The sequence below is a fragment of the Chiroxiphia lanceolata genome, chromosome 3 (assembly GCF_009829145.1).
Source record: "Chiroxiphia lanceolata isolate bChiLan1 chromosome 3, bChiLan1.pri, whole genome shotgun sequence".
Classification (NCBI taxonomy): domain Eukaryota; kingdom Metazoa; phylum Chordata; class Aves; order Passeriformes; family Pipridae; genus Chiroxiphia; species Chiroxiphia lanceolata.
This window is the reverse complement of record NC_045639.1, coordinates 64,203,755-64,218,832: the sequence shown is the minus strand read 5'-3', so window position 1 is coordinate 64,218,832 and position 15,078 is coordinate 64,203,755. Positions and strand designations below refer to the sequence as shown.

General features: G+C 36.6%; 1 long non-coding RNA gene across 1 annotated transcript; it reads right to left on the bottom strand.

Annotated features, from left to right (window-relative positions):
- Positions 1–754: 754 nt before the first annotated feature.
- On the bottom strand, positions 755–7,948 carry LOC116784523. Its single transcript, XR_004356109.1, has 2 exons — positions 7,916–7,948; positions 755–1,152 (listed from the first exon to the last, which is right to left on the bottom strand). It is a non-coding gene; the product is annotated as an uncharacterized LOC116784523 (long non-coding RNA).
- Between the last annotated feature and the right edge of the window lie 7,130 nt (positions 7,949–15,078).

The window sequence follows — 15,078 nt, the reverse complement described above, 5'->3', positions numbered from 1 at the left end:
CTCTGAATTCCCTATACCATTAGTTTTAAATTTCTGGTTTACTTTAGACCTTGAATTTTCCAGAATATTTTTCTACACATTAAGAAAGTATTATCCCACATTAACATGACCGGTATGAAATACTAAGTGATTAAGGCTGTCTGGAAAGTTTGAAGAGAAGCAGAGAGCTTGAGCTTCCAGCTGTGATCTAATGCTTATTCATTGTCAGGGAGTGCTCATTTGAGTCTGTGCAGCTCCACAGCCTTCCTTGGACCAATGTTTCAGCAGTGGCTGAAGGATGATAATAGGGTAAATGATTAAGACAAACCTTCCTAAAATTCCATGCTATATTCTTATCATTAATAGTTAATCACTGGTATTAGAGCCTGTAGGGTATTCACTTCAACAGACTGATCTTCATATTCCCTCTTTCCTCTAAAAAAAGCTGTCAGGCTGCTCTCACAGTTCTTTCTCACAGTTATTTCCAGTACCAGAGCAGCCTGGCCCAAGATGTCTATCTAGTTTTCATACAGTTAGCATGTTTGTGTCCTTGCTGTTTGGTTTGCTTTATGCCTTAGGGCTGCATAGGGAAAAATGAGCTGACACTTGGTTTTGGGGAATTTTGCTGTTGTTGTCTAGAGCAACTTGTTTTTTAAGACTTATTTTTAACTGGCAGTTCAAGGGAACTTTATATAACAGGGAAAACCAAAAAGTAGTCCAGACAGAGGAGGGGAGAAACTTGAGCATGATGGAAAGTAGTAAAGAAGTACAGACATTTCCAACATTTTTAAATGCTTTTTAATGAGAGGAGTTACTTCAAGTTCAATCTGAGATGCATACCTTCAGGGATCATCAGTAATGATCCCAATCTTTCTCTGTTTCCCAGCTTGTCACTTAAACAATAGAAATGCACTGGGAAATGTAAGTTTTGTTGAAACAGCAATCTTGCATGGTAGCACTGAAAGCTTATATATTTAAAGTACTATAAGTCTTAAAATCCCAGCAAGACAAATCTTCTATCGACGGAGCTGGAAAGAATAAAATTTCAGTCAAATGTGGATGAGGTACATCTGCTGCATTAATGCATTTCATCTTTAGGTACGTGTGGTGAAAGACCTGAAGAGCTTCCTCTCAATATCATCCTCAGCTTCTGACGTTTTCATGTGCTCTTCCCTGAAATTGTGGGATGGGAACATACAGATGAGGGAGAGTATCTTTAATAAGCTTTCACTTTTAGAAATATCAGTTTTCCATTTATATATAACTGAGACAAAACATAGCCGAGCTTAGGCCATGCTTTATTGCAACAGAAATTATTGACTCACAAAGAGTAACTGAGTGAAATCAGTAGTGTGTCCAGATTCCATGCAAATACTTTGAATATGAACTTCTTTGTTGAGCTCCTTCTTATCTATTACTGGATTTGTAAAAGCATAATAATGCCTGGAAATACATTTACATACATTATTAAATAAATGTGAAATAATTGTAAATTAGATAAGAATAAGATGACCATGAAAATCTAGAAAAAAAAGAATTTCAGAGGAAAGATTAGTTGACAATAAGAATGGTGAACAATAAAAAACAATTATCTTTTGCGAAGATGGACCCTTCCTAGTGTGCTACCGAAATTAACATGGTGATTAAAGCAGAGGGCTGACTGACTTCTACAGGTATAACATCCTGAACCATCTTTGTTCCTCATGAAATGCTGCTGTTCACTGTTTTTTCTTTAACTACAACTTTGTAAGGGCACATTCTGAAAATGATCTCTGCATAGATAAAAAAAGAAATGTAGATTAGCGCTAGAAGAACCACGCATTCTGGAATTGCATGAGTAGTATACCCCTGAGTGTTCATTTGCAGACATCTTTGTGCAGAACAATAAAGTAATACTTGATCACATGGGGAATTTTTTAGCCAATTAACCATGTGTTGTATGACTATCCAGGTGTTCAAGCATATTATGCTGAATGACAGGTGTGAGTGTTGCTGATATGATGCCAATATACATGTGTTATACCTAACATAACAACACAGGCCAACAATTACGCAGAGCATTCTTTCTTTAGAAATCACAGTTGTTCCATAATCATTAAATAAGTAGTTTAACTGGCTTCAGTTTTTGATAGTAGGGGCTGAATAAATTACTGTTGTACTTTAAGGCATGTAAGAATGATTAACACAACTTGTAATCATAACTGCAATTGAAATACTATGCCAGATCTATCAATATGAATTGTTTCACAAGTTTGTTGTTACATAAGACATAAAACAGTGTGATCTCAATTTTACCTAGAATGGATAACAAAGTTGTAGTCAACGTTAAGGCTTAGGTTAAATCCTATTGAGAATAAAATTGTGGTCATCTTTTAAAAAAATGGATGTAAGTTAGCATCATTAGTTTTACATGCCTTAACTATGAGTACACTGAAAACAAGGTGCTAGGTAGGTAAACATGGAGCTTGAAACTTAATGTTAAAATTTCTATGTTAAATATTTGCATTAATCCCTCCATGTAAGTAAATGAAAGTGGACATTCAATCAGCTATTAAGATCTACAAATTGTTTGCTCCTTCTCACTTTTCTTTCAATGTCAAATTCTTAAAAGAGAGGAAAAGTTAAAATAATTAACAACAAGCTATCCTGATGTTCACTGACGTTCGTTTTCTTTTCTTGTTACTAAATGTAAACTGTATTCCCTGTTATAGTCAAGTGAGAAATGTAAGTATCTCTGGGGGTCAAGTAATTGAATTCTGACAGATATACAAAACAGATGAAACACTCTCTGCAGATGCTAATTTCTGTCCATTAGTTCTAAACTGAGACTGGGGTGAATAGCTTCAATGTAGATGACTAACTTTTGACATCTATGTTTGTATGAGTTAATGTTTCTTAATGATTAAATTAGTCTGAGCATCTAAAAAATTCTTAAAATTTATTAATTTGGTGAAAAGCCTTGAGTTTACAACACTCATACCTCTGCCTGCTTTCTACTTATATTGAGCGGGCAATTTGGAGAGTGTTTTTTGGCCAAGTCTTATTATCCTAACTGAAATATCTGCAACATGGAAAGTACATGAGTCTAGTTCCTCAAGGTCTGTTCATCACTTAACAAATGTTATACAGATCATTAAGTCTCGCATAACCCTGTAAAATGGACATAAATTATTTAAACCCTCAAGATAGCTGAGACAAGGTAAACAGCGGTCAAGCGAATTTCAGCTAACTCATGCAGACTTTTCAGATCCTTTTCCATATTTCATGTAAATTCTCTGGTCATCAATATTCCTTGAAAATGCTGGGGGTTTATTACTTCAGCATGAGAAGTCAAAGTTCACTGGTGCATGGATAGTCATCTATTAAATTAAAAATATTTTTAGACAAACTACATTGTCTATAGATTAAAATTCCTATGAAGTGTTCTTCAGTAAAACCATATTATTTAGTTCTCGATCTGATGCAGGCAGGCAATGTTAACTACCATCTGGAAGATCCTTTGGGCTCCATCTTGTGGCTAATTCAACGATTGTTACCTCATAAGAGAGATGTCTCCCCTCAGCTAGTCAAAATAGCACTACTAGTTTCAACAGCATAATAGCATGTGGGTGTTTTTGTTATTTTCTCATATGTAATACAGAATTTTTGACACTCTTTTCTTAAAATAGATGGTTTTAAAAATATTTATATTGTTGTGGGGGTTTTTTGTTTATTTGGTTGGTTTGGTTTGTTTTGGTTTTGGTTTTGGTTTGGTTTTGGTTTTTTTACCCCTCTGATTAGGACTAAAAATTCTTTTAGGGGGCTGTGTAATACACTTAGAGGTTATGGAATCAGGTAATCCACTTTCTTGTCCTTTGATGCATGTTAGAAAACTGCATAATGAAACTGTGATTCATGTTGCACCAGTGGCCTCTGCAGCTGAGCCAAAATCCCATGCTACCATTTGCTTTATGAATAAGATTGTTGACTTCCAATTTTTCTGGTCAACTCCAAAGCCAAATAGTTCTGAAATGCACTACAGCCCTTTTTTACTTCAGTTTGGAAAGCATGTTGATTTTTGTATATATCGAAAAGGGATGCTGCTGTGCTTGGCCAGTTTATACCACACTCTGTATGCAGGGCAGCAGTTTCTAAGCCATGGATATGGTACCATTACCAGGAGTACTTGAAAGAAGTTGTACTTTATTGGATTGACAAAAATATATACTTTGGAGTTTGAATGAACATGTCTTGCCCATTTTCTCCTTTTGTTTGATATCAGCTGCACTCAGATTATATGCATTTTTTTTTTACACTCGCTTGTATTTATTGCAAAAAGGTCTCTAAATGTGATCCTGTACACTCTCCTGTCAATTTATTTTGATGAAACTTGTCACATGAATGTGTGTTGGGTTTTTTGCTTGTTTGTTTCTGAAAACTATTAAACCAACTTCCTGGCAACTCAGGTTCATGATTCACTTTAAACAGTGGGAGTGTTAAATGTACTCATGCGAAAGAACAACTCATAGGGATTATGCAGTGGTTAAATCCTGTTTGAGTTCCTAGAACCACAGACATAAAGAATCTTCAAAACAAGAATTCCTGACACTGACCTGGAGAAAGAAATTACTAAGCTTGTGAAGGTTGCTTGCTTGACATTCCCAACTCAATCCACATCCTCTTTAGTCAGAAATAAATAGGGTATGCGAGCTACGAACTGAAATGAGAAATTCCATTTTATACAGAACCAGGAAAACTTGAAATTTTCTCTAATCTGGTTCCATTCCAAACAAAGTATTTTTGGAACTCTCTGTAATTATGAAATATTTTTGAAATATAAAAATACCAGTTTTGTTTATATAAATAAAAATAATTATTAATATTTCTTTCCTTTAAGAAAGGCAATTAAACCTGAAAAAATCCTGAAATACTACAGAGTGTTACAGCTCTGTTTACTGTTTTCTGGAGCTGCTGTGAAGATCATGAGATTTAATGTTATTTCACCAATACCTGGGTCTATTTTAATTCACTTGAGTCCTTACTCACAGTGTTTTGAATTACGGGCAAGAACTAAAAATTTTTGTGTACTGGCAGCCAGATTTGCTCTTGGGAAATTTAGGAAGTACCTTCTTTATGCAAAGGGTTATTACCTCTTGCCCTTTCAGATCTGACAACACTTACACATTTCTCTGACAGCTCCTCTATCCCACACGTGTTGAGAGAAGGCATAACATGATGCTGGAAGCTAAAGCTGACTATTTTCTAGGACTTTGATCACAAAGTCTGAGAGAGTTAACCTTTCAAATAGAAATAGTGAACGCCTAAATTTCATGCATAAATTGTGCCTTAAGGTTCCTTTTAATACCACTCATATTTGGAGAAGTCAAGGAAATACATAAGGTTTCTCTATCCGAATTTTGTTCTTTTCTGTCTCTTTCAAACTCCTTCATGTTTGATTTATGCTATGCACAGAATGTACCATCAATTGAAAGCATCATTCCATCTTCTTCTCTTCTCTTTTTATGATGGCTTGTAACTCTGTATTGCTCATTATTCTTGTTTTTCCAGATGAGGAATGTGTGTTTGAATAAGACAGAATAATTGGAGAAAGCTTCATGTAGAGTAGAGTGTCTATGTGCTGCATGATTCACATGAGAAATGGTAAAGTGCTATTTGAACTGTGCATGCTACTACCACAATATATTTTGGATAATGAGCCAGTCAATTTAGAGCACTGCCAGCTACTTCTATTATTTTTGCAGTTGTGCAAAAAATACTGTATCCTTAAGCAAAACCAGCAAACACTACCCTTTTTTATTGCCAGTCAGAGGAATACACATCAAGCCTGGAGCAATTTCTTGTGATAACAGAACAAGCAGAAATAAATAAAACCTGATCATATTAGGAGTTAGCTAGTAACATGCAATATTTTCCATATTGGGCCTGCAGAGAGGAGGAAGCTAGATGAGAAAGCTAAAGCATGACATGATTGTTTTTTGGCAGAAGCCTTATTAATTCTCTCCAGTTATTAAGTTTAGGGAATATCTAAGAGAATATCAGAGGAACATGTGAAGAGAGGAACAATGCTGAACCAGTTTTCCTTAGTAACTGGAAAATTTCATTGGACTAGCTTTTTTTTCCCACTAGAATCACTACCTTCCTTACTGACAATGTTGGTTATAATCTCAGAAAACCAGAGGAAGCTGGTTTAGTCCAAAAATAAATAGAATGATGACATCATAAAAATGGCTAAAGCTGACTTTCATTTCACACCTCCATGTTTCTGTGAAGTAGGTTGGTGGTAACCACCAGGATGACATATAATCTGTCCTGAGCCAGGGGCTTGAAAGTATCCTACATATATATGTTGGTAGAATCCTTTCAACTAAGAAATCAAAGCAATTTTTTTTAAAGCAGAAAATATATAAACCTGAAAGTGAAATGGAAAAATTGATCTAACTTCAAAGAATGTTCATTAAAAATGCATTTTTCAATCAGTTTTGCTGGGAAAGAATATGGCTAAGGAGAAAAAAATCCTAACTGGTGAAAAACGAACCAAGAGCAAGCAGTAGGTATTTAAAGCAAATTCCCTTGATGTTTTTCTGTAAATGAATGGACCCATAATCTGTGGCAAGAGTGACAGAAGTAGCACCCTTAACAATTACCTCACTCTTTTTTTTCCATTAAGGATATAACAGTCCATGTTTTTGAACACAGCATGCATTTTGATGTCTGAAACCAATGGTGGTAAGCGTAGCTGCCAATTTTCTGATTCTCCCTCCTTCATGTGCTATCTTTCATGCCTCAGTTATTGCAAATTAATCTTTGGACAAAATATCCAGCTTGATACCTATTAAGCATGGTCATTTTCGATAACCAAAATGAATTTTATTATTCTGTTAAAGACATGAGGTGAAATTTTGGCTTCAGTGGATGAATGGGACTTTTGCCACTAACATCAACACAGCCAGGATTTCACTCATGAGCTGATAAAACATTTGAGAATGTAATTTTTTTTTCCAGTTCAGTTAACAGCTGTGTACAGGGATAACAGAAAAAATAATAAATTAGCAGGATTGAAGATGTCTTCATGTATAGACAGTAAAAGTTGGCTCCATTATTCGCTTATGTGAATCACAGAATTTCCAAATGTTTTTGAAATGGCAAAAGACATCCATCCCCCACTATCCCCCCAAAAAACACATCAGTAAATATCAGTAATAAAGAACAATTGTTTTTCTTACTAAATCAAATCTAAATCTCAAATAATCTTATGAAATCTATGGAAATGTTCTGGAAATGTTCCCACTGCCCAGTTTAGTGAGCAAGATATGATTTATAAACCACATAATCAAGAAAGTTGAATAGCCTAAAGAAAAATATCACCTTAGTGCTAATATTTAATCATTTTTGCTGTTTGAATAAAATCGGAAAATTAACAAAAAAAAGTTTAAACTCGGTAAATCTTAAAGACAACACTATAAATAGATATTTAGAGTCTGATAAATATATTGTATTTATCTTTAAGCATAAAAAAGTAATGTTTTAGGCTCTGATGTAGGGCAAATTTTTCCACTAATCTGTTAAAATATCAAAGAACAGCTTCAGCAAAGGTTACATGCAAGCTCCATACATATCTGAAAAGAGGAAATTAAATGGGCCGAGAAAAGCAATGTCTGCGAAGAACAAACAGCCAGGTCAGCATGCATGGTGCACTGTAAGTTTTGTTCTCTTTGACAAATCCTGATGTGATAACAAAGGCCTCTCATTTTCCTCCCAGTCAGAATGATGAACTGTTTGATACCAGGCTGTGTTGGCCTGTTTTAACAGGGAGTTGCAATACTGGAAATGACAACTCTGTTATCACAGTAGGAGTGGATAAAGTCGACTGATGGTAGCACATGAGGTGGTGTATGTCATTGCAATTGTATCACTGAACAAAGGAAACATTTCTCACAGCAGTCACAACCTGAAAGTCAGTCAAGGGAAAACATTGATTTACCTTTCTTCTCCCCCTCCTTTTTCGCTGCAACTGAAATAGAAACAAAAATACTGTGTTTTCACAACTGAAGCTAATAATAGTTAGTATCAGTAAAACTAATTCAAATGCCTACATATGAGCCTTTTGTGTACATAAATCATATATACATTATGCAACATAGGAATAAATTTCTTTGCCAGATGAGGAAAATGAAGTGTTTCCTCACAGACACCCATCTCTGCTATTGATGAGAGCAAATTTCAGCTTTCTGTATTCTCATATGTAACTTCAATCATGGTCATCCCCCCTCTCAGATATCAGTACTGGAGATAGTCCCAGAGTAAATATTTCAAAATCAACAATGAAGGAAGTGGATAGACTGAAATGGGAAGGCATGAAGGGCCAAGGGAAGTATAGAGGAAGGTTATGAATCATCATCAGTTCAATAGAAATATGTGCTTTTTTACTATTAAAACTTGTAGTCATAAAAAATGCATAAAATGAGTAGTAAAAATACACCTGAAAGTTATGTTTATGTTTCTAAGACTCTGCCTAACATGGGGAATTACAAGACCTGATCATTCACCAATTCCACCTCCAGACTCCATAGTATGAGTTTTGTGGGAAGGAAGATGGGAAAGAGACTGTGAAAAACCTGGTACTTTAAACTCAGTTTAAACAACTTGGAATTGGTTCCCCAGTGGAAACTGTGCTGTGTGACCAGTGTTCAGACTCTGGGGACAGAATTAAAGTCCCCTAAAACTCAACCTGATATTCCAGTAAAACATTGTGTGTATCTGCAATGGACACTGTGAAAATGTAACATTTTACTAAAAGGGCTGAGGTGTCAAAAATGGGAGAGTTAGCTGCATTTACAGATTACACAAGCTCATACCTAAGTCCATTTGAAACCTGTTCCTCAGCCTACATTTATAGGACTGAACCTTCTAAAAATAGTTACAGATGCCATTTTATTTTGAAATGTCTGTTAGAAGAGGTCATATTAAGTCTCTGTCTTAGGCTAATATTTGCAGGCAAAAGAAGACAGAGGAATTAAAATTCAGAGCTCTTACTTCCCAGAAAAGGGTGTTCAGCATCCTACTGCCAGTATGAATGGATCTGATGCGGCGCTGGAAACAAAACAAGCAGAAGCATAACTGTGCTCTTCATTGGAGAATGTGCCCTGGTGCAGGACAGAAATGAAGTGTCATGAGGTCAGAGGAGGGAGTAGGCACTCCCTAGTAGTTTCAAAGTGTGCATTTAAGGTTTGGGTGCTGATCTCTGGCTCTTCAGTGTTCTTGAAATGAAAAAGTGTTTTATTTCAAACTGTTAGTACATTTGGATAAAACAGACAAAAAAAATATTAAACCTGGAATTACCGAAGTGCCATTTATTGATGGCCTGTGGCAAAAACCATTATGATTTCAAAGATTTTTTGTGTTTTCTGCCACTTACTCCCCTTTTATAATTAAATTTAAGCATCTCAAGAATGTGCCCAACAGTAGAAAAAAGGTTTCATGGCTAGAATTAGTGAAAAACTGGCACAGGGTTTCCAGGATCTGGTCCTCTGAAATCACTTCACTTTTCTAGGCAATGTGTGTATCAATGTGTGTAGCTGTGAAGTGTGCCTTTCACAAACTGTTGTTACAGCAGATTTAGTAGTTTTTACCTCCAGAAGCTGCTTTTGAAAGGCATATTTACAAAGCCACTTGAAGTGTGTTGGAGGGACTCCCAAATCAACAGAATACCAAGACTCTGGGAAGCGCCTATAGGTTAAGGTGCAGTGCACCTCTCGGCTCCTCCTGACTTCTGTCCTGCCAGCTTATGGGATGTGGCTCACCACGCTTCTGCTTCCAAGGCAAGCACAGGCAGAGCCAAGTCCATCCATACCTGGCACTGCATTTATGGCTGGCTAGTTTCTATTATTGTGCTATTATATCGTGTTGTGAAATGCTTTGGAATTTTCACTTTGGCCACAGTTTTTCTTGTGGAATGTACTGCAAATACTCTACAAATCTTAAGAGACAGAAGAGAACTCATTCTGACCACTGTTGCCAATAGCATTGCTCCTGTTACTCAAACATAAAATGACAAGGAATAAATGAAAAAGAGCGTGGACACGTCCTTTACATTGCTCTTTCGGAAGTTGAGCAATGTGTTTGAATCTGAAATGCAGCAAAAAGATGGATAGATTACCCAAAGAATTTGGTTTACAACTGTTAAAAAGCCAGAATACCTGCTGAGTAATATATAGTAGCTGGGCAAGGAAGGACATGAAATAAACCAGAATGATGAACTAGAAAATCTGATGCTCTGATATGAGAGATGGCCTTGGCTGTGTACTATTTTACCTTGATTATGTGGAGAAAAGACAAATTCTTAAGTCAACTTGTTTTGCACTGTGTTGATGAGAGTTGTCACCTAGTTCTTGAATTAGGAATTTGTATGCACAAAGCTATTCAAAGAGAATTACATTAGCAGTCTTAAATCATATTCTGTCTTTCCTAGACCTATCCAAATCAGATCTTCCAGTTAATACAGACACGATACAAAGCAAAATACATTTATCAAGAATACATATACCATTTTCAGGGATCGTAAATCCAGATTGACAACTATTCCAGAAACCAGAAGTGAACATTATTGTATTTTAGATTTTGGGAATGAGTGAAAAAATCATTACAAACCATGGTAGACCTTGTTCAAATTTTTCATGTAGTGTGGGAAAATAAAGGTAAATTTCTAGTGATGGAAAGGTCACAAAAATATGGCACTGTGAGTAAGTATTTTCTGGGAGGAAAAAAAATAAATTCAGGTTTAATATGGTTCTATTATTTTTGATTTGTATCAGAAACTTAAAGATAGATCACCATCAGTCCTTTAATCCCATAAAGTGACAGTTTTGAAGGACTTTTTTCACAGCTGTTGAGCAAACACAAACATTTCTGAAATCTTGAAGACATCTTGAAAGCAATTAAAATCTTGAAAACACTGTTTCTTGCTCACCAATAGTCTATTCCATGTTACTTTATGAGCCAGCAGTGGCTAGGAACAGATATTTAGTCTAAATACCATCATAGAAGTGATTTCTTCTATAAATTCTTCCTTTGTTTTCTTATAAGAACCAATTGGTTCCATCCTGACGCATTAAGTTTAAATATCTTTCTAAATTTACAATAATTAATTGTGAAAATTTGGGCTATGAAAACTGCATTTTCATAAAGATATCCAGTTCCTTTGTGTCATTTCTAAAGAGCCCTTGATTTAGATTTGTGATCTTCAATCTTATCATGACCATACTAATTAATCACAAAGGGAATCTTGAATCTTTCCTATTTCTCTTTGGCTTTTGCTGTTTTTTCCTAGCCCACATCAGTGCCACATTATCATGTCCAGATTTTGTACACAACGCTCTAGGCAAGATGCATTTTTGATTTATGCATAGCTTTCCAATGTTGCATGCATTTTCCCTAATGCATTTGTATATAAAAGAAAGTTCTTCATTGACTTGTCTGCAGTACTACTTGGGTCCTTTCCTGAACTGACACAGTTAGTTTAGAGATAAATTATTCTTTTTTTTCCGTCCACTATATATTACATTGTATTTATTGACACTAAATTGTCTTTGCCATCATGCTGTCTGTTTTCCCCTTGTAAATTCAATGTATCAGAGACCCTTCTAACCTTGAATTTTTTAACTAATTTTTTCAACTGAAAATTTCATTATATTACTATTTCTATATTTTCTTGTTAATTAAGGAATATAACATGAGTCCAGACATGGAATCATAAGCAATTATTCTGTAAACAAGCTGCAAGATGAAAATGAATCAATGGCTTTCTTTTTTTTAATCACATATTTATTTCCTTCAATACTATAGGTCTTAGGCAGCAGCTATTTAATTTCTGCAGTAATTCCTATACTGGAATTTTCCATAGGTCTATTTAAACCATTCCATAAATGGAATTTATGGAATAAATAAATTACTTTATTAATATATTGAAAACACTTATTGCTAAGACATAGTTTCCTTTTCTAGATACCATGCAGACAGGATCTCTGTGATATTCCAGATAGTTGGTTTTGTTCTGAATTTAATTATGATTTCACCAAATTTCTGACTAATTTTTAAATTTCTGAATAGCTCTGGAGTAATTTAAGTATATTTACCCTGTCTGAAGGTAATGGAAATTTTGCCAAAGTTCTTTCATTTATTTTGTTTATGAACATGTAAGTTATGGTAAAACAAGATCAAATGCAGACTCATCCCATGTGTCAGGTGCTCTGTAATAACTGTTCATATTCATGCTGTTATGCTGAAGTGAAAACCACCTAATGTACAAAGCTACAACAAAGCACCTGGCATTCACTGAGTTGATACTGTCTTTGCCCATCTCACCATAAATTGTCCATCTGTTCATAGCTTGAGAAGAATGTACTGTTTTAAAATGTTTAAGAAACATATAAAGTGATATTTCTCTCTCAGGTCTTCTTAACAGATATTTTATCTCTCAGTCTTTTCGAGTTCAGAATTTCTCTTATCCATGTCAAAAGAAACCTTAGTCATGTTAAGAAATCACAGCTGAAAGAACCAGTACAGTGAGCAACAGAGAGGAGAATCTAGCCTTTAAATCAGCAGGAGCACCTGTTATTTAGAATGATTCTCATTCAGTAGCAGAAAAAACTTTCCTGCCCTTTTCCTCCTCTGGTCCAGGTTTTAATAAACAGGTTTGGAGAAATAACCTCTTATTCAATTATATTAATGCATTTTATCACTAATGGGTAAGAATGATCTTACGGTTTAACTCTTTTGCATAACCTGACTATCCCTTCTGCCTCCATTTATAAGACAGACCTACTTAGAAAAAAAGGTTTCATTAGATAACCCCCAAAAAGTTTACAGTGTTTTTCTCTTTATTACCGGCAGTGTCTTAATGAGAATACACAAGCACATTGCCTAGAAGGAAAGTGGGCAAACTCTACTTTGTATTATCAGTATTCACACTATATGGATTATTAGGCCCCTCTTCTGGTTCCAACCAGGACAGGGTTAATTTTTCAGTAGCCAGAAGGGTGCCTGGCTAGGACCCATAGGTTATTCTATACCACCTCACATCATTTTACAGGGATGGGGGAAGAGGTGGCTTCCTGGTCAGATCGGCGGTGGAGGGAGAAATCGGTTATTGTTGGGAGTTTCCCTGGCGAGAACTTGCATGTGAGCTGTTCAGAGTTTTTTTCTTGTATACTCTATCATTAATATTGTTGCTCTTACTCTTCATTGTCTTATTCCACTGCTGTTTCCAGTAAATTGTTCTTACTTCAACCCATGATCTTTACTTTTTTTGCCCCAATTCTACTCTCCAGCCCACTGCAAGGGGGCGGGGATGGAGAGGGAAGAGTGAGTGGCACGTGGTTTGGAGTGTTCCAGTGGGAACTCTAAGGTGGGGAATACCATTCCCAGCCTATGATAGTGCTCTGTAAATTCACTTGGTAGAGGTGGTAACATTCCTGAGCAAATTCTCCTTGGCTGTATGTGGAGCCTAGTTCAGCCTCTTGGCAGCTAAGGAATGGGAAACACTGACTACTAGCAGAAACCTTCTCCCAACACTGACTGAGTCCTTGAAACTTGAGACCTAAAATGTATGAGGATTAATTCAGTCACACTCCCAAAGACAGGCACAAATCTCTTTTTGAAGATACCACAAAGGGCCAAGGAGTGGGGAAGAGCTGCCCAGGGATTTATTCTCTCTGCCACATCAGAATGTGCAGATCTTTCTCTACCAGTCTCACTTTTCAGAGAGAGTGCTCAAAGTGTGAAGTATTTTTGGAGAAAGACAGATTTTTGCTGGATCTGTGCAGAAAACAGTGCAATTCGGGCCATATATCCGGAGGCACCTTGACACACTTGAGAGGTGGGCCTGTGTGAACATCGTGAAGTTAAACAAGGCCAAGTGCAAGGTCCTGCATGTGGGTCAGGGCAATCCCGAGCACAAGTACAGTCCGGTCAGAGAATGGATCGAGAGCAGCCCTGAGAGAAAGACCTGGGGGTGCTGATGGATGTGAAGCTCAATGACCACACAATGCACGCTTGCAGCCCAAAAGCCAACCATGTCCTGGCCTACATCCAAAGCTGAGTGGCCAGCAGGTTGAAGAAAGTGGTTCTGTCCTTCTGCTCTGCTCAGGTGAGACCCCACCTGAAGTACTGCTTCCAGTTTTGGGCCCCCCAATATCAGAAGGATATGAATAGTTTCAGTGAATGCAGAGGAGGCCACGAAGATGATGAGAGGGCTGGAACGTGTCCAGAAAAGAGTAACAAAAGCTGGTGAAGGGTCTAGAGAGTAAGTCATATGAGGAGTGGCTGAGGGAGCTGAGGTTGTTTAGCCTGGAGAAGAGGAGGCTCAGGGGAGACCTCATCACTCTCTATAACTACCTCAAAAGGAGGTTGTAGCCGGCTGGGGCTTGGTCTCTTGTCCCAGGAAACTAGCAACAGGACTAGAGGACATAGGTTTCACCAAGGAAGCTTTAGGTTGGATATCAGGAGAAATTTCTTCATGGGAAGGGTTGTTAAACAATGGAATGGACTGCCCAGCGAGGTAATGGAGTCACCATCCCTGGAAGTGTTCAAGAAATGACTGGACATGGCACTTAGTGCTATGGCCTCATTGGCAAGGTAGTGAGCACTCAAAGGTTGGACTTGATGATCTTGGAGGTCTTTTCCAACATAAATAAGTCTGTGAATCTGTGATTCTGTGATTCAGAGGACATTTCAGAATGCTAATATGGAGTTTTGTGTGTCCCAGCATGTAGCAGGCTCTACTTCCAGGAAATACCTTAAGTATCAGTAGACATACTTCCCTTTAGAAACCTGTCTTGACTACTGAATGTATATTTCTACATACATATGCAGATGCTACTTATTCAGCTCGACTATTTTTTTTAAGAAAAAGTAATTTAAAAAAAAAGTATCAAGCCATAGGACAATGTTATACTTTGTAATTTGCCAGAAAACATGCCTCATCTTTGTGTAACCTGTTTTATGAAATTAAATTTTTAACTCCTTCCTTTTATAAAATGGTATTCATTCACATTATATACGTTATTTCTGATCTTTTTCTCTTACTTTCTAATGTCTATTGGA